Here is a 12,383-nt window from a genome sequence, read left to right as displayed (position 1 = left end):
TGATTTAGGTTGCTAAAATCCATTTCAACTAACATCAGCGCACATAAAAAGTATTCCTGTAGATTGTAGCCAAGTTAAGTCAGTACCACGGGTACGATCTAGCACAACCACCTCACTTCAAACAACCTGCTGCTTACTTTTTAAACGCAGTTAGAATTTTGGACCCGGGCACGTTTTATGTTAACGTATTAAGTGTGGTTTGTGGGGTGGAGCTAGGCCCCCTACGCCCTATCATCTTCTTCCATCAATTAAATCTACTCTATTTAATGCTTAGCCACCTACACATAGTGGTCCTGCGTTTTTTCGTTGGTCTTGCATTTTTTAGTTTTATGTATCACTATAGACCCACATCTAAATTGATTATTTGGAATACAGAAGAAAACTCACCCACAGCAATTTTCTTTCTAAAATCACCAAATCTCTGATGATGACGTCTCCGCTATCCAAATCCAGCAGATGAAATGGCTAAAGAAATCCGCCCTGTGATCAGGCGGCTCTCAGATGTGACCTACCGGGTAAAGCTTTGGACCAGAGGGCGGGTGGTTGTTTTGTATCAGACCGCCTAAAGACTACATTTCAGTTTAATAAAAACAAAACAAAAAAAAACATTTCAACTAACATCCAATGTTTTTTTTTTGTTGTCTTATTCAAGGAAATAATTTTGATAATGTACTGTAGGGATCCGCACTATTAGCTATTATCTCACATATCAACTGAATTAACGTTATTAAATAAAGCTAGACAAAACGCAATTTAAAAATAATTAGATAATTGTCCTGATTGTAAAATAAAAAATGAACTTCTGTTTAATGTTGAAAGCTGTCTATTACCGATTCAGTATAAAGCAGGCATCTCCAATCCTGGTCCTGGAGGGCCGATGTTCCTTCCTGGTTTTTGTTCCAACAGTACCCTAAATTACTTAATTGGGCCAATCAAGTGCTTATTAGAAGCTTAACTGGTCCAATGAATTAATTTAGGGTATAGTTGGAACAAAAACCAAGAGGGAAACAGGCCCTCCAGGACCAGGATTGGAGATCCCTGGTATAAAGCGATTTTGACAATACAGTATCCACCACTTACACCATCCAGAGTTATTGAGTGCAGCCATTTATATCGGGCAAATAGCATTTGCCATTTGCCATTCCCATTGATTTAATTGTACCTTGGCTATTTAATCCCTGTACGCAGTGTCAGGTTTACAGTTTGATAAAACAGCACTGACTGCAACAGGAAGCAAACAAGCATGGCTGGAAAGAATAAAGGAGAAATTTCAGTCCTGCTTTGCTGTAATATGAATGGCAGTGAAAAATGTGACCTGCAAGTGATTGGCAAATCAAAAGCCCCATGTGATGAAATACAGCGGTGGTGACTGTAGTAGGGACTCCTAAACTACATTGTAGACAATAATACATACCTTAAATGCCATTCAATGGATGGTTTTAGAGTGAACTCAGGCATTTACAAAGATGTGTCCTCTTTCTGCAAAACAAATTGTTTAAAAAAAAAAATAATACTTGGATAGCTCTCTGATCTGTCTTGCAGTAGGCAACTGAAGTGTCTCCCAGTGTTACCTATGCTAAAAGTCTAATGTTCCCTATAAGCTTGTGTCATCTGGAAGTTTATTACAACATGCATTTCATATGGCAATATTGTGAAGACACAACATGCCACGAAAAAAATCGCAGACCTATGGACTGGATGCTGCTTTACTGCACTTTGTAAACCTTTCTCTTGTTAATTTCTGTGAAAGACATGTTAGATAGTTACAATTAGGGTTAGCTAATTAAAGATTGTTTTTGAATAGGCATTGACAGAGCATTACCGGTAAGTGTTTTCATATCTTTTTTTGCAAGCTAAACTCACACACAGACGTGAATAGAGATTATGGCCCATATTTTAAACCTGTCTCTTTAAGATCCTCTGCTGTTTTGGTATTCACAAGCAAGTGACAGAGCTTCTGTTATCTAGAACATTAGCATGCCTGAGTTTCCATGGCTACTACCAGAAGACCTGCCTCTTATGCCTTAATTAAACAATAAATATACTGTATTGAGATTTATTTGGGTGAATTGAGCAAAAGTGTATATGCTTTACAAATAAAATGATCAAGGGTTTTCTATGTGTTTACATTTTGGTTTTCCCTCTCCATTCCAAAATTAGTGCTAATTGGTGTCTGTGTAACCAGCCATCTATTGAAAAAAGGAACATAACATCACCTAGAAAATTCAATAGGTGGCATAGAGACTCAATTAAAATGCGATGTCAGCACTATTTACTCTTTAATGTAAGAGTTTACATCCCTGCTCAGCACCTGATTTATTGTAGGAACCCTTACCCTGTACTTTGCTCTGTCACATCCATTGGTAAAGCTAGAGGAACCTACATTCTAAAGTTCAGTTGTGTCACCAAGTCAGATTGCTACAGATTGTGCAATGGCTTTACTTGAAATTGCATTTACAAGAATATTTTATCTATGAAACTGGGAATAGTAATATAAACGGTTGGCTCAAACCTTACTTTAAAAATTAGAAAAAGCAAGGTGAGGCTTATTAGTTACAATTATTTAAATAGTAAATTAACTTGTTAGCGGTCGCAATGGATTGAGAGAGAGGGAAGAATTTTCATATATAGCATGATTATTGTTGCTAAATAATTACACAAGTTTCTAGCTTGCAATACCGTATTTGAGAAATTTCTGTCTGGATTTAGTGCTGCACATAGCACCGAGACGGCCCTCTTTTGATAAGCTGTGACTCTGGCTTTCCTTCAATTTTAATTCTATAGATCTTAGTGCTGCTTTTCATACTGCAGACCATTCCATTCTATTGAATCGTCTTGAAAGTTTGGTGGATTTGTCAGGAGGTGTCCTATCTTGGTTTAGAGCTTATCTTTCCGATAGGTTCCAGTATGTCTCTATCGAGGAGATGAAGTTGGATTTGTCAGAAGTTGCCTGTGGTGTTCCGCAGGGCTCTATCTTAGGTTCTTTATTGTTTTCATTATATATGCTGCCATTGGGTGACATTTTACCGCAGGCATGGAGTGAATTTCCATTGCTATGCAGATCACACTCAGCTATACTTGTCTTTGGACCGAGGCAATCCTTCTACTGGTCTGCTGACATCAGTGTTGGATGTCACAGAACTTCTTAATGTTGAATTCTGACAAAACAGAGGTCATGCTTGTAGGCTCACAGCATCAACTAAAAAATATCAATTTACATAAGCTAGACCTTAGCAGTCTTTCATCAGAACTAGAACTGAGAAATTTGGGGGTCATCTTTGATGATTTGGAAAATTACTTATCATTTAATCGTTTGAGAAATATAGCTAAGCTTAGACCTATTATTTCCGTACCTGATGCTGAGAGGCGAATGCATGCCTTTTTTTTCTCTGGTATTCCAAAACGTGTGGTTTCTCTCTTACAGCTTGTTCAGAATACAGCAGCTAAAATTCTGACTAAAACCAGGAAAAGTTAACATATTACCCTTGTTTTGGCCTCTTTGCACTGGCTCCCTGTGGAGTATAGAATCGATTTTAAGATTTTGTTGTTAACTTATAAGGCCCTGAATGGATTAGCACCCGGTTATTTACAGGAGTTACTGATCCCGTATCTTCCGAATAGCGCTTTGAGATCACAGGAAGCGGGGTTGCTGGTTATTCCTGGGGTCAACAAAATCAACACGGGAGGCAGGGCTTTTTCTTGTAGAGCTTCTAAATTATGGAATGCTCTGTCTTCGTGTCAGGGAAGCTGGGACAGTTACAGCTTTTAAGTCAAAACTGAAAACATACGTTTATAAAATGGCTTTCTTACCTTAATGGGTTTTAATGTAACTTTTATATTGATGCTTATTCTTCATCTTCTTCTTCTTCTTCTTATATATACTGTTATTTAAATCTGTTATTTAAATGGTCTGATTGTGGTAGATGTGTGTGTAATATGCTATACAAATGTATTGTGGTTTGTTTTTCTGCTATGTACTGTACAGTGGTTTGAGTTGCTGTTGTATGAAAAGAGCTACATAAATGCAAATAAATAAAGCAAAATAAAATAAAGTCACATGCATTCCAGTTCTCCAGTTTTTGACACATCCGTCCTCCCAGTGCAGTAAAGGGTGATGAAACTAAGGTTCCGTTCTGTAACCAAAATAACTGTTAGATAGAACTAAAACTGGTTTCCTCGTCACTAATTTAAAAAACAGATTTATATTAAAATATTGCTATATCATTTGTTTAGCTGCACATTGAAGTATTTTTGTCCTCTGTCTAAAAGTGACAAAGACAAACTACTGTACCTGTTTGTAAAAAAAAAAAAAAATCTAATGCATCATTTTAAACGGGAACAAAAACGACATAACCATTAAAATTATAAATCAAATGGATGACTGTTACAATTGGCAAATACCTTTATAGACCTTAGTTATACTAAAAACAAGTTTAGTAGTACCAAACAATGTATTGTAGTGTAGTGCTTCAAGTTATGGATTAACTTTTAATACACAAGAACTTCTTGGCTAACATACTCATGTTCCACATTGTATAACTAAGTTGAACCATTTAAAAGTGAAAGGCTTTTTTTCTATTCGAAATGAAGAAGTTGGAAACAACTATTCAGAATGAGAGCTAGTGGGACAGTTATATGTGTCTCATGTGAAATACTGAAGCTATACATGCAGTAGAAACAACTATATTTTTACATACAGTATTTTCTAATAGAGAAAATGATACACTATATGTAAAGTATTGCAAACATAATGGCTGTACAAACATTTCAAAATGAATACTGTAGTTCATCACATTACTGAAATACAAATACAAGTACCTCCTCGATATTTGTTAGTATGCTAACATACAGTAATATCTTTATATAGCACCTTTCATTGTGGACTGCCATCACAAAATGCTTTACAGAGGTAGGCTGTGAACTGTGCATTATATGCAGAATCACTTATTATTATTTTTATTTGTTTATTTAGCAGACGCCTTTATCCAAGGGGACTTACAGAGACTAGGGTGTGTGAACTATGCATCAGCTGCAGAGTCACTTACAATTACGTCTCACCCGAAAGACGGAAAACAAGGAGGTTAAGTGACTTGCTTGCTCAGGGTTACACAACGAGTTAGTGGCTAAGGTGGGATTTGAACCGGGGACCTCCTGGTTACAAGCCCTTTTCTTTAACCACTGGACCACACAGCCTCCTTGCAGAAGGACATTGATTTAACATCTCAGGGTCATGCAGTGAGTCAGTCAGTAGCAGATGTGGGATTTGAACCGGTGACCTTCTGGTTACAAGCCCTGGACTTTAACCACTGGACCACACTGCCTCCTTGTTTGTTTGATAAAGTTAATAATAATAATAATAATAATAATAATAATAATAATAATAATAATAATAATAATAATAATAATAATAATAATAATAATAATAATAATAATAATAATTTGTTATTATTATTATTATTATTTTACTAAAAGCTCCAACTTAAAAGAAACATTGTGAAATACATTGCAGACAGACCTGATCGGTTAATAACAGAGAACCTCCTCTGTTCCAGTTACTGTACTAGCCACTTATCTTTATGTAGTTAATATTAATAGAAAAGTTAATAGAAAATATTACTTCCTTTTTTTCTAATATAACCACTTACTTTGTTCCATAGACTCCTCCACAGATATGCATTCTTGATAATGTGCTGTGGCTTTATCTATGGAGTGATTCATGTTCCATTTGAAGTGTGTTTGTCAAAGCTTACATCTTGATGTTAAAATTTAAAATACCTCTGTACTATAATCATTTACTTAATGCAATAGCACCATCAAGTGGACATATCCAACTCTATACAATTTTGACTTCAGTGAAGGTTAAACGAGTGTGACGCATATCTGATTATTTCATTTTGGCCTGTTCCAACCCATTTTTTCAGGGAACACAAAAAAGATACAATGTCAAAAATACATAGCTGAAAGGACTGTGTTTTAAAATAAGTAGGCTTCCATTTAGATGTACTGTCGTTTGTTTTGTTGGTACAGTACTATATTTTCAACACAAGTAGTATATTGTAGCAGTATGTAAAATTTCTCCATTAACGACTGTGGCAGGGCAGAGGAAAAGTCCTGCACATATTGAGAGGGGTCAGGGCGAAGCCCTGCTGTTTAAATGTGTGTTTATTTATCACAGGTGAATGTATGGTTATGATTTAAAAATGTATTATTATATAAAATAATGTATTGTTTGAGAAGGGGTGATGTTGTTATTGTATGATTTAAATATATTTTGTGATTTAAAGAAAACAAATGTTTTGGCTTTTGTTATTGATTTAGATGTGGTCTGGCAAATGCGATGGTAGAAGCTCGTATCTGCCAGACAGCTTGTGAGAATGTGGCTGGAGCCTTTTATTGGATTATTGTTAAAGGGGTTGTAATTAAGGTTAATGTGCATGTATATATAAGCTTGTGTTTTTTGTGTTGGTGGGGGGTGTGCAAGGGGAGAGAATGAGAGCGAGCGGAGAAAATCAAAAACAAAACCTAAAGTAAAAAGAACAGTAAGCAATTGCTACTCGTGCAGGGCAGACCAGCACGGTATTTGTTTACATGTGTGTTTTGTATTCGAGACCTGTTTTGTTTAAACTTTTATTTTCACTCTGTGAGCAGTGTTTTTTGTTTAAATATTTAATTTATTTTTGTAAAAAACGGCACACAAAAGCGCTTTTCACCCATTCTACCTGTCTGTGTTCTGTCAGCCGTCTGGTCTGGGAATGCCACTCATCGGCTATCCTGTCACATCGACCCAACAGCAAAATTAAATCAAAATGTTACCCATGCACAGAACTGCGTAAAATGTAAAAGGCAATGCAATTTAGCAAAAGATTAAAAAACAACACCAGTTTTCAGAATTAAAACAGTATCCAAAGTCAGTATTCAAAATTGCAGATTATAGTGCTCAATAAGACCATAATGTTACAGTTTACTTGGAAATGAAAATGCACAAAAGCATCTAAAGATCACCGCTTTTTTTTTTTTTTTTTTTTTTTTTTACAAATTACCGTAGCTTGTCTCGTTCGCTTTTGCGTCATGTGAAATAGGAGGAAGCGCTGTGTAACTGCACAAAAGACTGATTTGGCATGTGAGAAAAAAATAAATGAATAAATTTATGTTCTATTTAGCTCTGAGCATATCAGCAAAATGTCATTCGATTTGTAAGTTTAAGTTTTGTATTGCCAGACCGTCACAGGAAATTAGATCTCTCATTGACTGGCTTGTAAACATGAAGTTAAAAGCATGGGAAAATGTCGTTCCCTCAGAATTGCCCAAACACAAAGCAGGTTTTAAGCGGAGCTGTATATGTTTGAACTGGATGGAAATTTATCTAATTCTTGCAGATTGGAGATGCCAAAACAAATCCAGTCCATTGCTCTGTTTCAGTCTAGTTGTTTTCAACTAAAGTATAAACTCTGTTATCACATACAATCTACTGTATAGGGGATATTGTGATGGAAAAATTATATGAAACAGACACTGTACGCTAATTCACTAAGGGACAGAATGCAAATGGAACCTGTCACGAGGCTAGTTAAGATCCTTAGGCCTGGCCTGATGTGGAAAATATACAAAATAAGCACAGATGTTCAGGCAGGATCTTTGTCTAATTTAGTGGTGCATAAAGTATGGGGCGAACACAGAGGAGGTTTTGGTGCATTACAGGGGCCCGTTCTGCTGCCTGCCGAGGAGAGGAGATCTGAAACAAGGGTTTCACCTTGACTGAATGGACCTCGGTCAAAGAAGACAGAAAAAGAGGGGTCCAGCTTGACCCCGAAGAAAAGAGCTTGCTTGCCTGCAGCTAAACAGTTTTTCCCTGAGTACAACAACACCCCCCCCCCCCCACCCCCCACCCCCCACTGTAATCTTGACAGAAGACTTTGATCTGCGCTTTCCCCACGTCCCACTACTGGCTCCATGTGGGGAAACGAGATCGTCTGCCGTGCCAGACCGTCCACGGAAAGACTGCTCAAAGTATTTGTCCTCCAAAAGGCGTTGTTGAAATGCCAGTAGGCAGCACCAGGGCTACCGTCACGGCCACCAGGTTGTGGTCTATGAATGGCACCGGCCTTATGTCAGAAGAGCGAACGAAATGTACATAGTTGCATGAAATGTAGAACCTGCCAATCTGGGACTGACACCAGCCCCTCCCTCACCCTGGTGAAGGCGGAGGTGTCCAAATGTTGCCATCGCCAGATGTCGACCAGGGAGAGCTGAGCGGTCAGCTCCCTCAGAGCTGCCAATGAGAGTGGGTAGGATTCTCAACCCACTCTGTCTGCGGCCTCCAGGGTGCGGTTGAAATCACACCCGAGGACCACACTCATAGGTGCTGATGGTACTCATCTAGGACGACATCCGGCGAAAGAACTGGTCTCTCCAGACCCGTGGAGCGTACACGTTCAAGAGGTGAACGATACTATATCTGTCCTGGATCCAGTGGTGTAAAAGACGGCCCGGCACGATGTTCTTCACATCGGTAACCTTAGGACGAAAGGACTGGGAGAAGAGGATCGCCACCCCAGAAGACGTTTCAGTGAAATAGCTGAAATACCCCCACCCCCCACTCCAGTAGCCAGTTGGCCTATTTTAGATCGGTGATTAATTGGGCCCTGTGGAAATGGTCCTTACACACATTGGTGTTTAATGTTCCGATGCGATACATGATTTTCTGTCAGGATTTGTTGGTGACGCTCATAGGAGATGCTGAAATTTTCCGTAACTCACCAACTGGTTATGTAACTTTATAAGTTGTATCGCGTTGCTAGCCCTGAGGAAGGACTTCACAGATCATAAGATCTTTTGAAAATCCTTTCACTTTTCTATGGCCAGCTCTGTCTTCTTCCTGGAGCGGATTGGGGCCTCCAAAAATTCTAGGAGTTCTGCTGCAGGGATGTCTGGAGAAGAGGTGTACAAACTCAGAGCCCATGCTATACACGGAGGGAGAGACCGGTGGAGGGACCTTCTTGTGGACCGTCCGCACCCTTGATTTGGGAGGTGTGGATGTGGGCTTGGCGTATGTTGCCAAACCAGTTGGTTCTGTCATCAGTTTGGGTCCCTCTTCAGAGGACCGAGGAACGGTCTCAGGTCTGTCCTCAGTCCTCATAGGGAGGGCACAACCGTCTGCCCTCTCGGGTCCTTCCCCCTCCCTCTGGTTTGCCAGTTGAGGCCACTGGAATGGGCCCACAATCTCTGTGGAGCCCATAACTGTCTCAGGGGATGTTTCTGTTTCCCCCTACACGGCGGCACAAGGTTCAGGACCCTTGTCGTCACCAGAGGGGAAAACCTGAGACAGTTGTTGTTCTGGGGGCTCCTCTTGTGTCCCCTCAGTGACCCCGACTGGAACCGGACCCTCAGTGGTGGGTTGGTAACCGGTTTCTTGGCCCTTTTGTGGAACAGGGAGGGGATCCATCCCATGGTCAGGACCCCTGTCTCCACTAGAGGGGGAATCCTGGGGTAGTTGTTGCTCTGGGGGGCACTCCTTTGCCCCCTCAGTGACACCCACTGCGGCCGGCCCCTCAGTGGTGGGATTGGGGCCAGTTTTCTTGCACTTACAGTATGTGCACAAGAAGAAGGCACGTTGGCAGTGCCATCTTCCTCCTCCCCCTCGGAGAGATGAGCCTGCGCCTACCTCTTCCCCCTTATGCCACCGGAGACACGACAGGAGGGATTTTTCCCCTGGTGGTGCAGGGCCTCTGTCCCTGAGGAGTGAGATGTTTAGTTTTTCGGGCGGCTTTACCGCCCTTCCTAGCAGGGGGCTCCAGCGAGGGAGTCTCCTTTTCAGGGACTCCCTCTGACCCACCACTATATGGTGCTGTGGTGGGCTTTCTTTGTGGGCTGTGGAGCTTGTGCACTCATGATTATTATTATTATTATTATTATTATTATTATTGTATTTATTATTTGTAATTTGTTTATTTATTTATTTTATAAAAAAACAAAAAAGACAGACACACCCCTGCACTGCAGAAATCACCAGTGCAGGGGTACACACAACACAAGACAACTCCACCTACACTGCAACAGTCAGCAGTGCAGGGGCACATACAAACACAAGAATAACACATACAATAGGAAAACAATGATTTCTCTATGTTTGTCTTTTTCTCTCTCCATTACATGCAATTCCTTTTTAAAAACATTGGGCAGGACAAACAGTAGAGCGAAAAAACAACCTGCTTTGATGTTCTGCCCCTCCCCGCCTCTGCCCACGGAAAAAATTGGGGTTTAAAACAAATACGATTTTTAAACAATAACTAAAAACAGTTTGGGTATAAAAATAAAATATATACAACCAAAAAACAAACACATTTTAGGTAAAATTAAAATAATAAATCGTGTTAAAAAATAAAATTAAAATAAAATAAACTCAGAGAACAAAGACAGCAAAGGTCATTCAAAATGATCTAGACAGCATTCAGAACTGGGCAGACACATGGCAAATGACATTTAATAGAGAAAAGTGTAAAGTACTGCACGCATACAATACAAATGTGCATTATAAATATCATATGGGAGATACTGAAATTGAAGAAGGGATCTATAAAAAAAACCTAGGAGTTTATGTTGACTCAGAAATGTCTTCATCTAGACAATGTGGGGAAGCTATAAAAAAGGCCAACAAGATGCTCGGATATATTGTGAAAAGTGTTGAATTTAAATAAAGGGAAGTAATGTTAAAACTTTACAATGCGTTAGTAAGACCTCACCTAGAATATTGTGTTCAGTTCTGGTCACCTCGTTACAAAAAGGATATTGCTGCTCTAGAAAGAGTGCAAAGAAGAGCAACCAGAATTATCCCGGGTTTAAAAGGCATGTCATATGCAGACAGGCTAAAATAATTGAATCTATTCAGTCTTGAACAAAGAAGACTACACAGTGATCTGATTCAAGCATTCAAAATCCTAAAAGGTATAGACAATGTTGACCCAGGGGACTTTTTTGACCTGAAAAAAGAAACAAGGACCAGGGGTCACAAATGGAGATTAGATAAAGGGGCATTCAGAACAGAAAATAGGAGGCACATTTTTACAGAGAATTGTGAGGGTATGGAACCAACTCCCCAGTAATGTTGTTGAAGCCGACACCCCGGGATCCTTCAAGAAACTGCTTGATGAGATTCTGGGATCAATAAGCTACTAACAAAAAAGCGAGCAAGATGGGCTGAATGGCCTCCTCTCGTTTGTAAACTTTCTTATGTTCTTATGTTCTTAAAAATCCCTCCTGCACTTGCAAACAAGCACAGGGAGAAAAAGACCAACAAAAGAACTACTAAAAAAAGGTTTTAACAAAAAGTTGCATGACTACTTTGTAAAAACTAAAATAAATAAAAAGAGTTGCAAAATAAAAAATTAAAGAACTGTTCTTTTTATTTATTTATTTTTGAATCAGGAGCACCTCTCAGTGCTGTGGTATCAATCTTTGCTGACGGCCAGATTGGAACTCAAACATAAACATTTAAATATACTCACCTATATTTTAATAATATTTGGTTATTTGCATTTGGAACAAGAATTTCTCAGGCTAAAAGAAAACTACATGGAAACACACACAACCAGAAACCAAATTTGCGGCGTTTACATGCACAAGTCATGACAGGTTTCCTCACGATGTGTTTGCCATACTTTTCAGGAAATGCGTTGCTATGGAGTTCTGATTTAGGAAAAAAAAAAAAAAGTCCGTACCAATGCAGATTACTCAATTCATAGTCATTTAGGAGAGGGTATATTTAAATGCCCGTGTCTGCTTACTAAGTAGGAAAAGAACGACATGAAGATAAAAACATTTTACATGAGAAATGAATTCACGTGTTGTCACACTCATTCTGAATTACGCCGCACATTAGCTACTTGTTTGTCTGGTTACCTTTCTAACACACACACACAGGGCCGGCCTTAGTCTGTGTGGGACCCTAGGCGGGGGCCCTAGGCGGTGACCCCCACCAAAAAAATCCCAATTAAAAAAATTTAAAAAAAAATGCCCCCACACATTATGTCAATAAAATGGTAGGCTACTGCTCACCTTCAGTAATCAAGAAGGCAAGGCACACTGCATGTGTGCTGACACTTAAGCTAAATAAAAACTGTTTGCAAATGTTATCCTTTTTATATAAATCTAAAATTATATTTGACCGATCCACGTGTAATATTTCACATTTGGATACTGCACATTCAGCAGCAGTTTTGAGTGCTCTTTAATTTTTGCTGTGTAAATTACACAAAAACAATATGCCCAACAAAACATCATCATGTTTTTTTTTCTCAATATTCTAGACAAGAAACAGCTTTATTTTATACCACGCTGCATTTACGAGTGTACTTCCAAACATTTAATTTGTCGCAGATACCTATTCA

The sequence above is a fragment of the Acipenser ruthenus genome, chromosome 5 (genome assembly GCF_902713425.1).
Source record: "Acipenser ruthenus chromosome 5, fAciRut3.2 maternal haplotype, whole genome shotgun sequence".
Taxonomy (NCBI): domain Eukaryota; kingdom Metazoa; phylum Chordata; class Actinopteri; order Acipenseriformes; family Acipenseridae; genus Acipenser; species Acipenser ruthenus.
Note: the sequence above shows the minus strand (reverse complement) of the source record.